Below are 19662 nucleotides of genomic sequence, written 5' to 3'. Positions count from 1 at the left end.
CCTGTCTATTTCCTCACAGTCTCCTTTACTAGATCTCTATCCAGGATACATCTGCTAATTGTAGGTATTCTCCAAAGCTGTCTTGGGTCTTGTCTTCTTTATAAATACCATTTCACTTAGTGACCTTATCAGATCCCATATATCCAACTATTATTTCTATGAAAGTGATTCTCAGATTTATTTTTTTAATCCTATAACCTCTCAACTTCCAGACCCACACTCGGAATTCCCTATGTACATATCAAACTGGATGTGTTGTAGTCATCTTAAACCCAGCATGTCCAGGACTCATTATCTTACCTCTAAAATCCTCTCCTACTATTCCTAACTTTTCTATCACTATTAATGATAACACCATCCATCTAGATGCTGGCTCTCAATACCTACTTCTCATTCTTTCTCACTCTTTCATATCAGATCTTAACATTTCTTTGTAGAGTTTTCTCCTCAAACCCTACCACCACTCTGGTGTGGGCCCTCATCACTCACACCTAGACTACTATAATCATTTGCTGGTTGGTCTATCTCTACTCCCTTAACTGCAGGCTATCCTCTAAATCAGCAGTAAAGCTGATCTTCTAGAGTGCAATTCGTAAGAAATTAGGGAAAGAATGGCTTCTTTTATCTAGTCAAAAAAAATCAATCTAAGATGGGAAGACCCTCAGGGTTTCTGGGCAAAACAGATATAATTGCTATTACTATTCATTCTGAACATCAGAGCCCAAACAAAAACCAAATGAGGGTTGGGCTGGAACCAGTGGCCAATCAATGAGAGCACGAATTTCTTTGGGTTTAAAGCATGGTCTTTATTTTTTTCCCCTGAGGCTATATTAGGGTTAAGTGATTTGTCCAGGGTCACAAAGCTAGGAAGTGTTATGTGTCTGAAACCAGATTTGAACTCAGGCCCTCCACACTTCAGGGCTGGTGCTAAAAGTATGATCTTTAAAAAAAGAAATCTAGCCTTTAAAAAACTCCAATATCCTGTGAAGTTTCAGCGATCTAAATTTATATTCCTTTAGGTAGAGAACCCTCATATAAGGGTATGTGGCAAAGGAAGAGAGAAAGGAATGGAAGAAAAAAAAAGGAAGGATAGGAGGGAGAGAGAGAAGATCCTGGAGGAGGTAGTCTCACCTAAGCTACTGATCTGAATGGAGGGTAAGGCAGAGTTGGAGAGAACACTTGCAAAACGGAGATAAGATGGACAAGCCATTTCTCTAGGTGAAAAGTGATCAGGGTTTGTGATGGGAGAACAGGGGCGACTCTGTAAAGGGATAGATTAAATATATATCCTGAATGTATTGTGAAAGTAGAAAAGACATGAATTTCCCTCCCTCCCCCACAATCTGGATACATGGGTTGAATGAGAATGAAAAATAGAAGTTGATATGATTAGGTTGTAAGCTTTGGTGATAGGATGAAGGTGCCAAGGATTGGAAAATGAAAACTTGAAATGGCATTTTAGAGAGAAAGAGAATTAGTTCTCTTTTGGACATCTTCTGTTTCTCATTTTCATCAGCTATTAATAAATCCTAGGCCAAGCCCCATTTGGTCATTGTTTGGATCCAGACTGACTCGGATTTAATGTAAGTAGCAGTCATTCCTGCTCCGGCCAGAAACCCTAGGAGTCTTCCCCTCCCAGATTTATTTGTTTAGATTTTTTTTCCTTGGACTAGGTGAAAGAGGAGATTCTTTGCCTCAATTGCTACCTAGCTTTAATCATTGAATGGATACAGCCTCAGTCAAACTGATCTGTTGAAGACTTTAGCTTAAAAAGGCCAAGATTTCCCACATCATCAGGGACCATCACTAGTTGTCTTAATCTGAATCTGACCACTGGACCCAGCTGGGTCTGGAGGGAAAGTGAAGCAGGTGACCTTGTCCAGTCTTCCCTCACTTAAATCCAATTCACTTGAACATCATGGCATCACCTCCCTGATGTCATGGTTCTCTTCTAGAAGGAAGGACAAACAACAACCACCACCACCTTTGTGTTTGGCACAAGCAATTCAAGATATCCAAAATACATTTCACAATACAGGTCTATAGCTCAGAAGAGAGATTAGGGATAGAGATACAAATCACTTACATTAATTTGAAAATCAAACTATTATAGACAGAATAGACAGTATAGACAGAAAAGAGGAATATCCAGGACAGAGTCTTGGGGACACCCACAATATACAGAAACCAGCAAAGGAGACTAAAAAGGAATAGTCAGACAGGTATGAGGAGAATTAGCAGAGAATATTCAGCACAGAGGAAGAGATGCTGATCAACAGAGCCAAAGGCTACATACAGAAAGGTCAAGAAGGCTAACTATATAGCAAATCTCCAAAACTTGCATCAGCTTCAGACACCTTCCATGCTGAAATAAAGTAACTTCTTTGGCATCTATGTATTCAGGACATAATCCATAGTCGGTATCTTAACACATAGTAAATTGTCATGGCACAGAAGCCAATGTATATATAGAATTGTAAATAAAGTAGCTAAAATTTATATGGCGCTTTAAAGTTTGCAAAGCATACACACATATGTGGATATATGCATATACACACAGAAATGTGAATATAAATAAAATATATTCTGATGTGATCAATGGTGTGGGATTTGTCACCAAATGATGGCAGGCACCAAAAGTTGGGGTTCAGTCATGGCAAGGTGAGATTGCTCAGAGACCTCTACAGAAGATGGGTCCCAGGAGTTTGACATAACTTGGATTTTAGACTGGGTTACCTCTCCAAAGAATGGAACCATAAAGCTAAACTGATTTCTATCAGGCCCTCTTCCCAGTCTGCCTCAGAGATTAATTCTTTAGTTTCTTAGTCCAAAAAAAATTCAGGATTTCATCATATACAATATGTTACACATGTATATGAACATACCTATGTAGATAGATAATTTACTTAGTTCTAAGGTTTATAACGTTTACCTTTATTAAGTTCCAGCAATGTCAGTATTGCTTTGTTCATGTTACTTGAGAATTCAAGCCTCTTTGTCTAGAACCAGAGATGAGTAAATTAAGGTCCTTTATTTAAAACTGTAAAAAACATTCTTAGCTTAGGCATGCAAAAATGGTAGGCAACACGCAAGCTGATCTGTGGTCTGGAATATACTACATTTGAAATAGGTCCACTTCAGAAATTTTGCATCTTGTCATAACTCATCCTTAATCCCTTCTGCTGTGATCATTTAGATATCACCAGAGAAGGATACTAATAGTATAAGACATTAGATCTTTCCATAGAAATTCCTAGAGAAATACTCAAAAGCAACTATGGTTAGTACTTTTGATAAGATACTAATAACAAAGTCAATCGCATATTTCTATCTAGAAGGATATATACGTCAATTTCATCATAAACATGAATAGACAGAGCAAAACTATATTGCCAGTATAAAAATCATGAAGACAACAAAAAACAATATAGGAAAAAACTAGTGCTGATTTTTAAAATTACAAAAATGGAAACTGTAAAGTTTTTTCTTTAATTGTATTTTTAAAGGGAAATACAGTAGATAAAAGGATAGAAGTACTAATTGGAAGCTATATTGTTGATTTTTCAAACTTTTATGTTATTCAAGCACAATGAACTACTAAATACTACAGCAATAAAATAAATTAACTATTCCAAATCTAAGTCTATTAAGCCCATTAGGTAGTTCACTTCTAGCCAAAAAAGATTATATTATCTCTCCCTTTTGAGACAATTCTTAACTTCATAATACCATAAGAATAAATATATAAGTAGCACGTACCAATGCTACAAAAAAGTGAAGCTATGCTATCCAAATAGCTCCTGATGAAGGCAATTTTTACCTCATTCAATATTCTAAATAATGTATTAGCTTTATAGAAAAATGGAAAAGATACTACAGAGGAGAATTAACATACATGATAACTAATTAGCTATGTAATAACCACAGAAAACCTTTCTAGATCTTTAAGTCTTTATCATTCAAATGGGCTATCTGCACTAATCATCTCATAAGCTTATTTTAAGTGTCAAATGAGAAAATAGGTATAAAGTTCCCCAAAACCAAAACTTTAAATGCTATATAAATTCAACTCTTAATAATACCTTAGAAACAATAGAAATGAAATGAAAACTTTAAATTAGCAACTTAAGTGCAAGATTAGATTCAAAGTAGTATAGCACTAGTATCAAATACTAGATGCTTAAGCAGAAAAATAAGTACTTCTAATCATCAACCAGTCACCTCCTTTTACCCATCCTGTGCTGAAAAGATACGTTTTCTCAGTTCTTTCTTTAAGACTTGCTTGCCAAATCAGTTTGTTTACCTTATCCTTTATTCCACTGAATTCTTACAAGTATATGTATAACTCTGCTATAATGTTTCCTTTTATGTCTTTACTATCTTTCACTGATACATTTCTTTATATGAATCATAATTTTGCCTTAAAATAAGTAAGGCACCCACATTTTTAGTAAATTTCAGATGCATGTTAAATGAAGTCCCAGAACAGAGGATTACTGATATATAGTTCTTCTTCCATATATGATCATATATAGAAATCATATATGCTCTTCAAGAATGATTGGGAAACCAACAAATTTATACTTTTTTTTTTAAAGAATCTTATCTGGGTTTCAGATTAAAAGATGTTGCTTTTAATACTCAAACTGCTAACATTTCTTTCATTTTTGGCAATTTTTCAACTCAATCTTCATAAAAATGAACAACTTCATTAACAATAAGAATGCTTAACAAAGCTACTTCATTTAAATCAAGGTAGACCAGTCAAATGATGATCCCAGAAAAGAAAGTACACAATATGACAATGTAACAAAGTTAATACCAAGCCAAAATACCCACATCAAAACAATCTAAAACTTAGACAAATGTAAATAAATTTACTGAGTTTTTTCCTAAAAATGTAGAACCTCAGAGAATATCAGAAAATATTTTAGTGTTAAAAGATCAAATAAACATAAATCAGAATCAAGTTAAGACACATAAAAGGTAGCATTACCTATCAAGTTCTTCCAACAATCCCTGTCCTTCTGTAAGTAGCATTTAAATGAACCAACCATATAAGCATCTAAGAGACTCAACCCACATTTCCTGATTTCTATGACAAAGATTGTCATTAACCTACCAAGATCATCAGGAATGCAGTACTAGTGTGGCCACACTTAAATAAACCTTTCATCTACTTCAAGCAAAACAAAAACACTGTAAAACTGGTATGGCAAGTTGCACAACTTAAAAGCAATTATCCATTAGTTTCAAATAAGCCTGCCTGACTAATCAGCGTACCTTAGGCATGGGGGGAAAATCTAATACAGTATATGAAATTTAATTGAACTTGGAAAAAATAACTTCAATTATTCAAAAGAATGGTTTGCCATCAGGTTCTACATGCTTCAGAACAACAACAAAATTCCAAATTCTGTTGATTGTACATGACTTGAAATTCAATGAAAAAAATAAGATGCCCTTTCAAAATCATCATAAAATTCTTTAATGCAAAAACTAGTATAAATCAAAACCATGAGCTCAAAGTTCCTGATATCCAAGAGTGAGTGAGTGAGTGTGTGTGTGTGTGTGTGTGTGTGTGTGTGTGTATTAATTCTCTTCTGTAGATTTCACTTGTGAACTTTATTTCTCAAATATTCAAGACTATTCCAAATAACACCCATATTTTATATAAAATATTATCAATGAATGATAGTACTTAATTCTAAAATCAAACACTAGAATGTTTGCTACACAAAGAACATTGTTAATGCCTGTGATTAAGGATTAAACAACTGAGATCAACAAATAAACTCTAAGAGTAAGAAAATCTTTAGGTAAGAGAGGCTGACTATACATATAGGTCTTAGTATTTATCTATCTACAAACAGAAATATTATATGATATATATCACATTTTATTTAATGAAGTAATTTTATATACTATATATTAACATAAGACACATCATATACAAAAATCAAAGGTATAAGAAAGTTAAGATTTAATTAAACTGACAAAAGGGTCTCTGAGCAGTTAAAATAGATAATGCAGTCATTAAATTAAGTAAAGCTTATTGGCTTTACATTTAGGACAGCCCTCAGGCCTTTCCACTCATATTATAAACTCAAGTCTAATAAGTCACAATAAGAAGCAACAATCCTTACTATAAGAAAATCTACAGAAAAACCAAGACATACGCTAAAAAGCATACCAAAAGCATGGGAGGATTTAAGGTACTATAAGGGTAATAAATGGCTTGATAGGCCCTTGGAGTATAGTACAAAAAAATCAACATAGAACGAAATAAGATGTGAAACCAAGTTTCTAGCATGGGATCAGAAGTTAATACCAGAAGAGCTGTAGCAAGATAGGCATACTAATGTGTTGTTGGTGAAACTGTTAATTAGTACACCCACCTGGGAAAGCAATTTGGAATTATTCAAATGAAGTGACTAAAATGTCCATACCATTCCACTGCTAGATATATACTATCAGGTAGTCACTGGTAAAAATAAAGTCCCCACCATACAATAAGTGCAGCACTTTGTATAACAGGAAAAAAAAAACAGTAGAAGGAAAGGAAAGGAAGGAAAACTAAAAATTTTCATCATCATCTAAAAGTGCTAAATTTAAAGCACTTGAAAAATTTACTAATGGAGAAAGCACTTATTTTTCCAACTTTAGCTAAATTACTATAATAAATAAACATGCCCTTTTCTCTCATTCTTTTCTTAAAGGAGGCAAAAAATGCTATAAATTGTGCTGCAAATTGATTAGTTAAGTGACAAAAAATTATTAGCTTTTAATTATATGATCATTGTAAATTAAATTAATTGGTTTAGCTTCTTTACCTATAAAATAAGAACAATAATATTTACTCACCCTATCACAGAAAGTTGTCCAAAGACAAAATGCTTTGTAAATCTTATATGTTACATATATGTGAGCTGTCATTTAAAAAACCAACTCAATTTGGCTAATAAAGCAAGCCTACTAGTTGAACTATAACAGCAACATACCTTTTAAAGGCTAAAAAAGTAAAAGAACCGTGTTCCCATTTTGTAATTTAAATAATAAACATGCCATTTTTCAAAATAGTTTACTCAATATTCTTTCCCAGAATATTCCAAAATATAATCAATAACAGACTTAAATTTACTCTAATATGCCAATCAAATTTTATATTAAGAGGAAACACCAAATAGATACATTATTAGATACATGTATATGAATGCATGTATGAAGATATACATAAAGAGTATAATCAAGCTACATAAAGCTATCTCTAGCTATGAATTTTTATTTATGCAGAATTGTAGTCTGAAAATTATGCAAAGCACAAGTTTTAAAACAGGATCTTTTCATTTCACAAAAAATCCACAACTGTGCTTAACGTGCTTTAACTCAGCTACCAGAATGTCCTATATTTTACCATATTTTGATTTGCAGCAATTAGCTGTTTTGTTCTTCCTACAGGATGCACAGGTGCATGTTTTCAGAACCCCACATTAAAATAGAAAACTTAAGTCAAGATAATTTCAAGCAAAGATTATTCTTTTATTCTTATTAAGCAATAATAACAGTAAATTTTATAACATCTATTGTAAAATCACGAATCCAAAATAGCAGTCATAAAATATAAGATGAACTAAGCCAATAAGATGTAAAAAGCTTGGCAAAAGCAAGAGAGGGTGTGAATTGCAATCTTCATGAACAGTGATAAACTTCATTTTGAAACAATAGATGTGACTTGAATAAAGGTGCAGAAAATTTTAGAGCACAGAGTGCCACTAAGGTCAATAGGATTATTCCCACATTTGTACTGAATATATTTCATTTGCATATTATACACACACACACACACACACACACACACATATATAAAATAGCTGTTTGAATGGAAACATTTTATAGACAAAACAAATCAAATATTTAACTGAAAAACACAAGTATTTTGTAAAAACTAAGTGGAATTAATAGAGGTTGAGGGAAAAGTCAACTCAATTGTCTGTCACTAGAACCGCACAAAATAAATATGCTCTAATTTTTTAATCTTGCAGAAATGAAGAAAACTGGTTTAAGTATTTTTTTTTTCCATTTAAGAAACAAAACTTGTTTCAGCAGGACATTGGTGGAAAGTTTCAGGCCACTGTAAATTAAAATGTCTATGAAATATTTCTATGAAAATTTTAAGCTAGTCCTAATAATTAAAGAAAATCATCTACATATGAATATACTTATTCTAAAAGATTACAATATTTTTATTTTTCATGGCTGGTTTCAAGTGTTTCTGCATCTGAAAAATTTATCCTTGCTCTTTTAAAGTTGCTGGTTTGAAAGTTAAAGCAAATGTCTAGGCAAATTTTCCTGAAAATTTAAACCCACAAGTAACTTTTTTAGATGCCATAAATTTTAGACACGTTTTACAGCTTATGTCACAGTTGAAATAGATTTAATTACCAGTTTCAGTGATACAAAGTACTATTTAACAATCCTTTGATAACTAAAGTCTGTATGGTTTCATGTTTTGATTACTCATAACCTGTTTCATTTTTAAAGTTCAAACTTCACAAGCCCATAGTCCACAGAAACACATGCTTTTGAAAATTAAGATGCAAAGTGTTTGATACAGGCATGATAAAAATATGTAGAAAACAATCCATAACATGATAGGTCCAGTGGTTCATGTGCATCTGGATAATTTGGACACATTACTTTCAATCCCATGTTACTGCACTACAAGAGTTTGTGCACTGACTTGTTTTAATTAAAACAGTCAGCACCAATAATTATAAGTTGTGAAGGAATAATTGATTGTAACATTCACCAAAATCAAAGGGTCACCACCAAATAGACAGTAGCAGTTTGTCAAACGGAGACAAATAATATAAAAAATATCTGCAAATGAAGAAAAACAATCTCCCTCCTCTCACCCCCAAAAGAAGTCAATGACTTCTCCTAACAGAAAAAAAATGCTAACAATCCACACAGAATGACACTAAAACTCAGAGAGTTCTAACTTAATGGGAACTTCATAAAAAAATAAACCAAGAAACAAAAGGACTTCTGAGACCAGGAGACAGGAAGTGATAATAATAGCTAATATTTATACAGCACCTACTATGTGCCAGGTACTTTACAAATATTATTTCGCAACAACACTGGAAGATAGATATTATCCTTCCCATTTTACAATTGAGAAACTTGAGGATCACAAGTTAATAAATGTCTGAGACCAGATTTGAACTCAGGTCTTAACCTCAGGCCCAGGGTTCCATACACTTCTCCACCAGCAGGCTCTACCTACACCTTAAAGCCAGGGATCCTCAAACTACGGCTGTGGACCAGATGCAGCAGCTGAGGACGATTATCCCCCTCACCCAGGACTATGAAGTTTCTTTATTTAAAGGCCCACAAAACAAAGTTTTTGTTTTTACTATAGTCCGGTCCTCCAACAGTCTGAGGGACAGTGAACTGGCCCCCTATTTAAAAAGTTTGAGGACCCCTACCTTAGACACATATGTTCATTACACAGCTCTCATTACCACTATACATTTAAGTTTGAGCCCATTCTCCAGAAATCTTGTATATAAGGGGAAAATGTGTCCCAGAATAAAGGGAATGTTTTTGTACCTATTGTTTTGGCTGTCCCTTCTCAGTAAATATTCTTTACTAAAAACAATAGTGATTACTAGTTGATTAATAATAAAGAGAACATCAAATGGGGACTCAGAAGGAGCAGCATTAGATGCATCAACCCAGTAAGGAGTAGTCAGGACCCAGTGGAACTGAATGTTGAAAGAGGGAACCCAGTGTGGTGCTACAGATCTATGTGGCTATTCCTTGGATTATTAGTTAGGAATACAAATTGTTTTAATATGTATAATGTTCACAAGTTACAGTGCAATCAAAAACTTAGTCTTTTTTAACCTCTCACATTCCGTCTTTCACCATTAGCCTCTTCCTTTATTCCTGCATTGTACCCAATTCCTTTTTTAAGATCCCCAAAGCTGGCAAATAAATTTCAGTTACTGAAATTATCTTATCTATGAAATCTTTGCAAAAACTTATAGTACTCAATATCAATTCCTAACAATTTGTCCTTGACCTGATTACATGACATATGTAACTCATTGGCTCTTTCTCTTTTTCACCTCCTTTCTCTCCTCTCCCCTTCTCTTTGCTAGATATTTCTAGTGTAAATGGGATGAACTCATCCATAAAATGAAGTGCATAGAATGGATTAAATACCACTGTATTACCATATATTGTTTACAACAAACACACTTGAAGCAGAGGCATACAACACACATAGATTAAAGGTAAGAGACTAGAGCAGAAACGTTTGCATTTCGGGGGGGGGGGGGAAGGAGTTAAAAATAAATAAATAAATAAAAAGTAGGGATAGCCCTCAAACTCAAGACAAAGGCAAAAGCAGAATTACATCTAAGAGATAAGCAGGGAAATTACACTTTGCTTAAAAACAAAAATAGACATTGAAATATTAATATTAAATATTTATGCACCAAATTGCATACCATTCAAATTCTTAAAAAAAAATTAAATGAGTTATAAGAGGAAATGGAAAGTGGTTGACTTCAACTTTTCCCTCTCAGAAAACTAGATAAATATAACCAAAAAATCAACGAGAAACAAGTTAAGGAAGTGAATAGAATCTTAGAAAAATTAGATATGATAAACTGTAAAAAACTGAATGAAAATAGAAAGAAATATGCTTTTTTTTCAAGTGGTTCATGGCATTTACACAAAACTGATCTATACTGGAGAATAAAAACCTTACAACCAAATGCAGAAAAGCAGATATATTTAAATGTATTCTTTCTAGATCATAATAGAATAAAAATTACATTTAATAAAGAACTCTGAAGCTTAGACAAAAATTAATTGGGAACTAAATAATCTAATCCTAAAGAGTAAGTATATCAATGAACAAATCATAGTATACCTTGAATATACAAGGGCAAAATGCGTTTCACATAATTCACTTTTAGTACTTTCATTAAAGAGAATGATAATGAAGAGAAAACAAAACAAAATTTATGAGAAGCATCCAAAGCAGTATTTAGGGGAAATGCTATACTTCTAAACTCTGAAATCAATAAAATAGAGAAGGATAAATTGATCATGCAATTGAAAAGCCTAGAAAAAGAACAGAATAAAAATCCCTAATTAAACACAAAATTCTGAAAATGAAAGGAAAGAGTAATAAAATCAACTAAGAAATAAAACTAGGACCTTCATTTGTGGGGGGAAAAACAGCAAAATTGATAAGTTACTGATTAATTTGATTATAAAAAAGAAAGAACTAAATTACCAGTATAAAAAAGGGAAAAGGTTCACCATAAATGAAGAGGAAATTAATGCTAGTAATAGGACTTATTGGATTGGACAGTATCATTGGGCAAAATAGCTCCTAACAATCTATGGATCCGAAAAAGTAACTTGCCCAAATAAACAAAAGAAAAAAAAATAAATATTATCTTAGAAAACGAAATTAAATAAGAACTCAATGAGTACCCTATGAAAAAAATCACCAGAACCAGATGGATTCAACAAGTGAATTCTATAAAGCATTTAAAAAAACATCAATTCCAATACTATATAAACTATTTGGAAAAATAGGCAAAGAAAGAGTCCTACACCAAATTCCCTTTACAACACAAATATGGTACTGATACTTAAAGCTGGGAAGAACAAAAACAGAACAAGAAAATTACAGAACAATTTCCCTAATGAATATCAAAGCACTCTTAAATAAAATACTAGCAAGGACACTACAACAACAATATATTGGAAAGACCATACACTATGACTAGATGGGATTTATATCAGGAGTACAGGGCTGTTTCAACATTAGGAAATCTATGACCATATGAATAACAAATCCAATAAAAATTGTGATTATCTCAATAAACACATAAAGAGGTTTTGATAAAATATACCATTCATTTCTATTAAAAACATTAGAAAGCAAAGGAAAAAATGGAGCTTTTCTTAAAATTATAAGTTGTCTATCTAAAAGCATCAGCAAGAATTACCGGCAATGGGGATAAGCTAGACACTTTTTAAATAAGATTAGCAATGAAGTAGGAAGTTCATTATCAACACTATTATTCAACATTGTATCACAAATTCTAGCTGTAAGAATAAGAAATAAAAAAGAAACAACAAATTAGGATAGACAGTGAAGAAATAAAACTAACACTGCAAATGATGCACTTAGGAAATCAGCTTTAGAATTAGTTGAAATAATTAACCACTTCAGCAAAACTGCAGATTATAAAATCATCATTTCACTAGCAAGAGCTAGAAAGAGAAATTTCAATTGATATAACTTTAGGCAATAGAAAGTATTTGGGAGTCTACCTCCAAAGACAAACCCAGGAACCCTATGAATACAATTATAAATTATTTTTCACACAAATAAAGTCAGACCTAAACAAATGGAAAAATATTAACAGCTCATGGACAGGCCAAGCAATATAATAAAAGTGACAACTTACCTAAACTAATGTACTTATTCAGTGCTATGCCAATCAAACCATCAAAAAGTTATTTTTTACTTAGAAAAAAAAAGTTAGGAATAGTAACAAGAGAAAGAGAAGAAATAGTAACAAAATTCATCTGAAAGAACAAAAGATCAAGACTATCAAGAGAATTAATGAAAAAAACATGTGAAGGAAGATGGCCTAGCTATCAGATCTCAAACTATATTTCAATATTAATTGTAAAAATAATCTAGTATTAGCTAAGAAATAGAGTAGTGGAACAATCAATACACAGTAGTTATTGACAAACCCAAAGATCCAAGATTTTGAGACAAGAACTCACTATTTGTCAAAAATTGCTGGGAGAAAGTAGTTTGGTAGAAACTAGAGACAGACCAACATCTCACTGTCTAAAGATAAGGTCTAAATGGGTACATGATTTAGACATAAAATTTATTAGATACCATAAGCAAATTGGGAGCCATGAATTGTTTATTAGTCAGATTTATGAATAAGCGAAGACTTTATCACCAAATGTGACAGCATTACAAGATATAAAATGCATAATTTTGATTACATTAAATTTTTTTTAAAGTTTTGTACAAACAAAATCAATGCAGCCAAGATTAGAAGAAAAGTGGAAAACTTGAGGAATTATATAGCATTTCTCCAATGAAGTTCTGATTTTCCAAAGTATAGAAATTTGAGCCAAATTTATAAGAATACGAGTCAGCCCAATTGATAAATGGTCAAAGGATATGAATGGCAGTTTCCAGAAGTCAAAGCTATCTATAGTTATATTAAAAGATTTTCTAAATCATTACTGATTAGAGAAGAGCAAATAAAAACAACTCTAAGGAAACACCTCAGATCTACAGAATGGCTAATATGACAGAAATGATTGGAAGAGATATGGAAATATTGGGACATCAGCAAGCTGTTCGTGGAGTTGTGAACTCCAAATGTTAAGGAGATTAATTTGTAACTATACCCAAAAGGCTATAAAACTGTTATAACCTTTGACCCAGCAATAATATCACGAGATTTATATCCCAAAAATATCAAAGAAAACAGAAAAGGGCTTAAATATTTGTATTTACATATAAATGTAAATATATTTTATCAACTCTTTCTGTGATGGGAAATAATTTTAAATTGAAGAGATACCTCTCAATTGGCAAATGAATGAACAAGAATACTATTGTGTTATAAAGAATGATGTGCAGGAGGATTTTGGAAAAACCTGGAAGGATTTTTTTTTTTAATTTAATAGCCTTTAATTTACAGGATATATACATGGGTAACTTTACAGCATTAACAATTGCCAAACCTCTTGTTCCAATTTTTCACCTCTTACCCCCCCCCACCCCTCCCCTAAATGGCAGGATGACCAGTAGATGTTAAATATATTAAAATATAACTTAGATACACAATAAGTATACATGACCAAAACATTATTTTGCTGTACAAAAAGAATCAGACTCTGAATTATTGTACAATTAGCTTGTGAAGGAAATCAAAGATGCAGGTGTGCATAAATATAGGGACTGGGAATTCAATGTAATGGTTTTTAGTCATCTCCCAGAGTTCTTTTTCTGGGTATAGCTAGTTCAGTTCATTACTGCTCCATTAGAAATGATTTGGAAGGATTGACATGGACTAATGCAAAGTGAAATAAGGAGAATCAGGAGAATATTGTATACGGTAATAGCAATACTGTATGATGACCATGAAGGATTTACCTCTTTTTTTTTTTTAAAGCAATATAACTGATTCAAGACAATTCTAAAAATTCAAGCTGAAAACTGGTATTCACTTCCAGAAAAAGAACTATGAAGTCTGAATGCAGACTGAAGAATACTTTTTTAAACTTTATTTTTCTTGTTTATTTTGGGGGGGGAGGTCCTGTCTTTTTTCCCCCCACAACATGATTAATATGAAAATATATCTTGCATGACTACATATACAATTTATATCAAAGTGTTTGCCCTTTTAAGAAGAGGGGAAAGGAGGGAACTAATTTGAATTCAATTTTAAAAATGAATGTCAAAATTTGTTTTTACATATAATTAGGAACATATTTTAAAATTTTATCCATTTAATAGTATTTTGTTTTTTTCCAATGACACGTAAAGATTTTTTCAATATTCATTTCTATGAAATTTTGAGATCCAATTTTTTTTCCTCTATTTTCTCTCCACCCCCAAGACGACAAGCAATCTGATACAGGTTACACATGTATAATCACATTAAATACATTCCCACATTAGTCATGTTGTAAAAGAAGAATCAAAACAAAAAGGGAACATCATGAGCAAAAAAATAAAACAAAAGAAAAAAGTGACAATTGTATGATTCTCTCTGCATTTGAACTCCGTAGTTCTTTCTCCAGATGCAGATGGCATTTTCCATCTTTTTGTCTTTGGGAACTGTCTTAGATCATTATATTGCTGAAAAGAGCCAAGTCTATCATAATTGATCATCGCACAATGTTGTTATTATTGTGTACAATATTCTCCTGGTTCTGTTCACACTCAGGATCAGTCTACAGAATTTTTTTCCAGATTTTTTCTGACATGTGATTGCTCATCATATTTTAGAAAACAATAATATTTCATTACACATTCATACATTACAATTTATTCAGCCATTCTTCAACTGATTTGCATCCCAATTTCCAAATCATTGCTGTCACAAAAAGAGCTGCTATAAATATTTTTGTAAATGTGGGTCTTTTCCCCCTTTTTTTAAAAAATGATCTCTCTGGGGATACAAACCCAGTAGTGAAATTGCTGGATCAAAAAGTATGTACAGTTTTCAAGCCTTTTGGGTATACTTTCAAATTGTCCTCCAGAATGGCTGGAATAATTCAGAACTTCACCAACTCCAACTTCAGATGCATCAGTGTTCCAATTTTCCAATATCTTTTCTAACATTTACCATTTTTCTCCAATATTTATCATTTTCATATTTTAAAATAAATAAAACTAAAGAGAGAATCTCTTGTATCCATTTGTTCTTAATTTACTACTGCCATTACCCAATTCAAGGTCCCTTATGGTATATGTAATGTATATAGATTCTTAGCTGGTCTCACTGTACATTTTTTTCTTTTTCTTTTTTTTTTTATTTAATAGCCTTTTATTTACAGGTTATATGTATGAGTAACTTTACAGCATTAACAATTGCCAAACTTCTTGTTCCAATTTTTCACCTTTTATCCCCCACCCCCTCCCCCAGATGGCAGGATGACCAGTAGATGTTAAATATATTAAAATATAAATCAGGTACACAATAAGTATACATGACCAAACTGTTATTTTGCTGTATAAAAATAATCAGACTCTGAAATATTGTACAATTAGCTTGTGAAGGAAATCAAAAATGCAGGTGGGCATAAATATAGGGATTGGGAATTCAATGTAATGGTTTTTAGTCATCTCCCAGAGTTCTTTTTCTGGGCATAGGTAGTTCAGTTCATTACTGCTCCATTAGAAATGATTTGGTTGATCTCGTTGCTGAGGATGGCCTGATCCATCAGAACTGGTCATCATATAGTATTGTTGTTGAAGTATATAATGATCTCCTGGTCCTGCTCATTTCACTCAGCATCAGTTCATGTAAGTCTCTCCAGGCCTTTCTGAAATTATCCTGTTGGTCATTTCTTACAGAACAGTAATATTCCATAATTTTCATATACCACAATTTATTCAGCCATTCTCCAACTGATGGACATCCATTCAGTTTCCAGTTTCTGGCCACTACAAAAGGGCTGCCACAAACATTCGTGCACATACAGGTCCCTTTCCCTTCTTTATGATCTCTTTGGGATATAAGCCCAGTAGTAACACTGCTGGATCAAAGGGTATGCACAGTTTGATAACTTTTTGAGCATAGCTCCAAATTGCTCTCCAGAATGGTTGGATTCGTTCACAACTCCACCAACAATGCATCAATGTCCCAGTTTTCCCGCATCCCCTCCAACAATCATCATTATTTTTTCCTGTCATCTTAGCCAATCTGACAGGTGTGTAGTGGTATCTTAGAGTTGTCTTAATTTGCATTTCTCTGATTAATAATGACTTGGAGCATCTTTTCATATGACTAGAAATAGTTTCAATTTCTTCATCTGAGAATTGTCTGTTCATATCCTTTGACCATTTTTCAATTGGAGAATGGCTTGATTTTTTATAAATTAGAGTTAATTCTCTATATATTTTGGAAATGAGGCCTTTATCAGAACCTCTGACTGTAAAAATATCTTCCCAGTTTATTGCTTCCCTTCTAATCTTTTCTGCATTAATTTTGTTTTCACTCTACATTTTGTATACCCATCGTCTTTCAATATGACACTAAATATCTACTGTCCTGTCTTCTTTAAAACTCAATTCCATATCTCTAAACAGCCCAATATCCCAAGACAATTTTTCACTCCCCAGAGTGGGAAAGCTTGACATTGTGGATGTATAAAATCCTTAAGGAATGATTCTTATGCATATAAATATAAACATATTGCTTTAAAAAAACTTCATGTTTCTTTTTAAAAATTTTATTATAGCTTTTTATTTACAAGATATATGCATGGGTAATTTTGCAGCATTGACAATTGCAAAACCTTTTGTTCCAATATTTCCCCTCCTTTCCCCCTTCCCATCTTCTCCCCTAGATGTCAGGTAGACATGTTAAATATGTTACAGAATATATGTATTATACATGCCCATGCAGTTATTTTGCTGCACAAGAAGAATCGGACTTTGAAATAGTGTATAATTAACCTATGAAGGAAATCAAAAATGCAGGTGACAAAAATAGAGGGATTGGGAATGCTATGTAGTGGTTCATACTCATCTCCCAGAGTTCTTTCGCTGGGTGTAGCTGGTTCAATTCATTACTGCTCTATGGGAACTGATTTGGTTCATCTCATTGTTGACCATGTCCATCAGAATTGATCATCATATAGTCTTGTGGTTGCCGTGTATAATGATCTCCTGGTCCTGCTCATTTCACTTAGCATCAGTTCATGTAAGTCTCTCCAAGCCTTTCTGAAATCATCCTGCTGGTCATTTCTTACAGAACAATAATAGTCCATAACATTCATATACCACAATTTATTCAGCCATTCTCCAATTGATGGGCATCTACTCAGTTTCCAGAAAGACTTACATGTTTCAAAAACATATCCTAACATATACTAAAGAAAATTAACTTAACATCTGATACTAGATATTACATAAATTGATCTTAGCTCCACTAGCATTGAAGACCACACACTCAATGGGAAGAGAGGGTGCAAAAAAAAGTACATATGTATACATAAGTCAACTATTCCTGAAATGTATCTGAATGTGTCTGAACATGAGTCACTGGAAATAACCATAAATGTAGGATTTAATATTTTAATATGGGATATTGCTTTAGGAAAAGACTTTCATTGAACTTTCCAGACTTTAAAAAAAATAGCGAAAAGGGATTTCTCTTAAAGGTAGAAAATGAACCATAGGGATATTTTAATTATTATGGAAATGCCAACACTGCAATAAGATTCTCACAAATTATTTGCCATTAAAACTACAATGAATCAAATTGCTAATGCCCCATCCGATTTTTAAAATGCATGCATCTCCAGATATACACACACAGAACCTCTGACTTAATTACCAAAACCTAATAAGTCAGTAAAACTGCCAAATCTGTTCAGGCAAAATATTCCCAGGTTAAATAATTTGTTAATTAAAATCAAAATTTCCCCAAATTTAGCCATGTAGACATTCTTCATGAAATAGAAGTTTTGTAATCTTTATATAGAACTTGTTATTTTCAAATTTATACAGACCTTGTTATTTATAATTATTAAGTTTTCATATAAAAGGAATCTGGACAATATTGACATCAAAACAAGTTATTTCACTTGTGACAACTACAAATACAAAACAAAAAGAAATAAAAATAATCCTTTAATCCTAATTTCAAATCTTATGACTGCAGGCCATTAAAATGTTGTGTTGACTCCTTACTGAATTCTGAAAAACCACTAAGGACCATAATTCTGTTAAAAATATTTGAATTCATAAAGAATTTTTTACACTATTAATATTTTAACATGACAGGGGATGCTTACAGAAAATTCTTTTTAAAAGATTGGTAGAAAAATGAAATCATATTTAAGAGTAATGTCAACAATGAAAAGCAAACAACCATATTGATTACATCTAATAGAACGTGTGTGTGTGTGTGTGTGTGTATTTTTTTGGCTTTTTTGCTGAGGCAACTGGAGTTAAATGACTTGCCCAGAGTCACACAGCTAAGTGTTAAATATCTAAGGCCAGATTTGAACTAAGTCCTCTTGACTTTAGGGCTGGTGCTCTATTCACTGTGCCACCTAGCTGCCCCTAGAATGTATATCTTATGCACATATTAGTGCTGATTTTGGAGTCAGGGTACTTGAGATTAAAACTCTCACTCTTCTACTTCTGTTACTTATTATCTGTGTAATCTAGACTATGGCTGTCATTTAACCACACTGGGACTCAGTTTCTTTATCTCTAAAATGATAACAATGGAGATAGATAAAGTAGTATAAAAAGGCTACAGCACATAACTAATAAAGAATTGAACATTAGACACCTTGCTGACATCATCACAAAGGAGCATGACTAGAAAATTCACACAAGTAGAAAAACATATAACTGATAAGAATTCACCTGTTCCTCTGGGAGCAATATTACATTAGAACAGGCAGAGGAAGGCCCTGAATGTTCTGACACAGAATTCCTATGAAAGAGGTAACAGCAATGAGATCACAGAACTATCAAAATAATTAATTATATGCAGTAGAACTCAGTGGTAAATAGTATTTTCACGTGGTGGAAGCAAATAGGAGTAGTTAGTTATCACAGCCATTTCTAAATTACTTAGACCATATTACTTGTATTTTTTAAAATATAAAAATCACAAGATTTTACAGTATTAATTATGTGTTACATTTCACAGAATCAAAGAAGCTTGGACCTGGGAGATATCTTTTAAGTTATCCATCTAGTTCAATTTATACCTCCAAGTGTTGGCTTAAAACTTTAAGAAAGGGGAATCTACTACCCTTTCAAGAGATGTCAATTCCAGTTCTGGATAGTTTTAAATCACAGGGAAGTTTCTGACTTAAACGACAAGCCTA

General features: G+C 32.6%; 1 protein-coding gene across 8 annotated transcripts in view; it reads right to left on the bottom strand.

Moving 5' to 3' along the window:
* NCOA2 (nuclear receptor coactivator 2) overlaps window positions 1-19662 on the bottom strand; it is a 406774-nt gene that overhangs the window by 189184 nt on the left and 197928 nt on the right. Inside the window, exon 1 of one of the 8 annotated variants that reach the window (XM_031946276.1) lies at window positions 4997-5560. The exons of the other annotated variants lie outside the window; for them this stretch is intronic. The gene's annotated coding sequence lies outside the window, so the exon portion shown is untranslated. Of the gene's footprint in view, window positions 1-4996; window positions 5561-19662 lie in introns of those variants that run through there. 8 annotated transcript variants of the gene reach the window in all.

Source organism: Sarcophilus harrisii, chromosome 1 (genome assembly GCF_902635505.1).
Source record: "Sarcophilus harrisii chromosome 1, mSarHar1.11, whole genome shotgun sequence".
Classification (NCBI taxonomy): domain Eukaryota; kingdom Metazoa; phylum Chordata; class Mammalia; order Dasyuromorphia; family Dasyuridae; genus Sarcophilus; species Sarcophilus harrisii.
The sequence above is the reverse complement of the archived record's forward strand: the minus strand, read 5'-3'. Positions and strand labels throughout refer to the sequence as shown.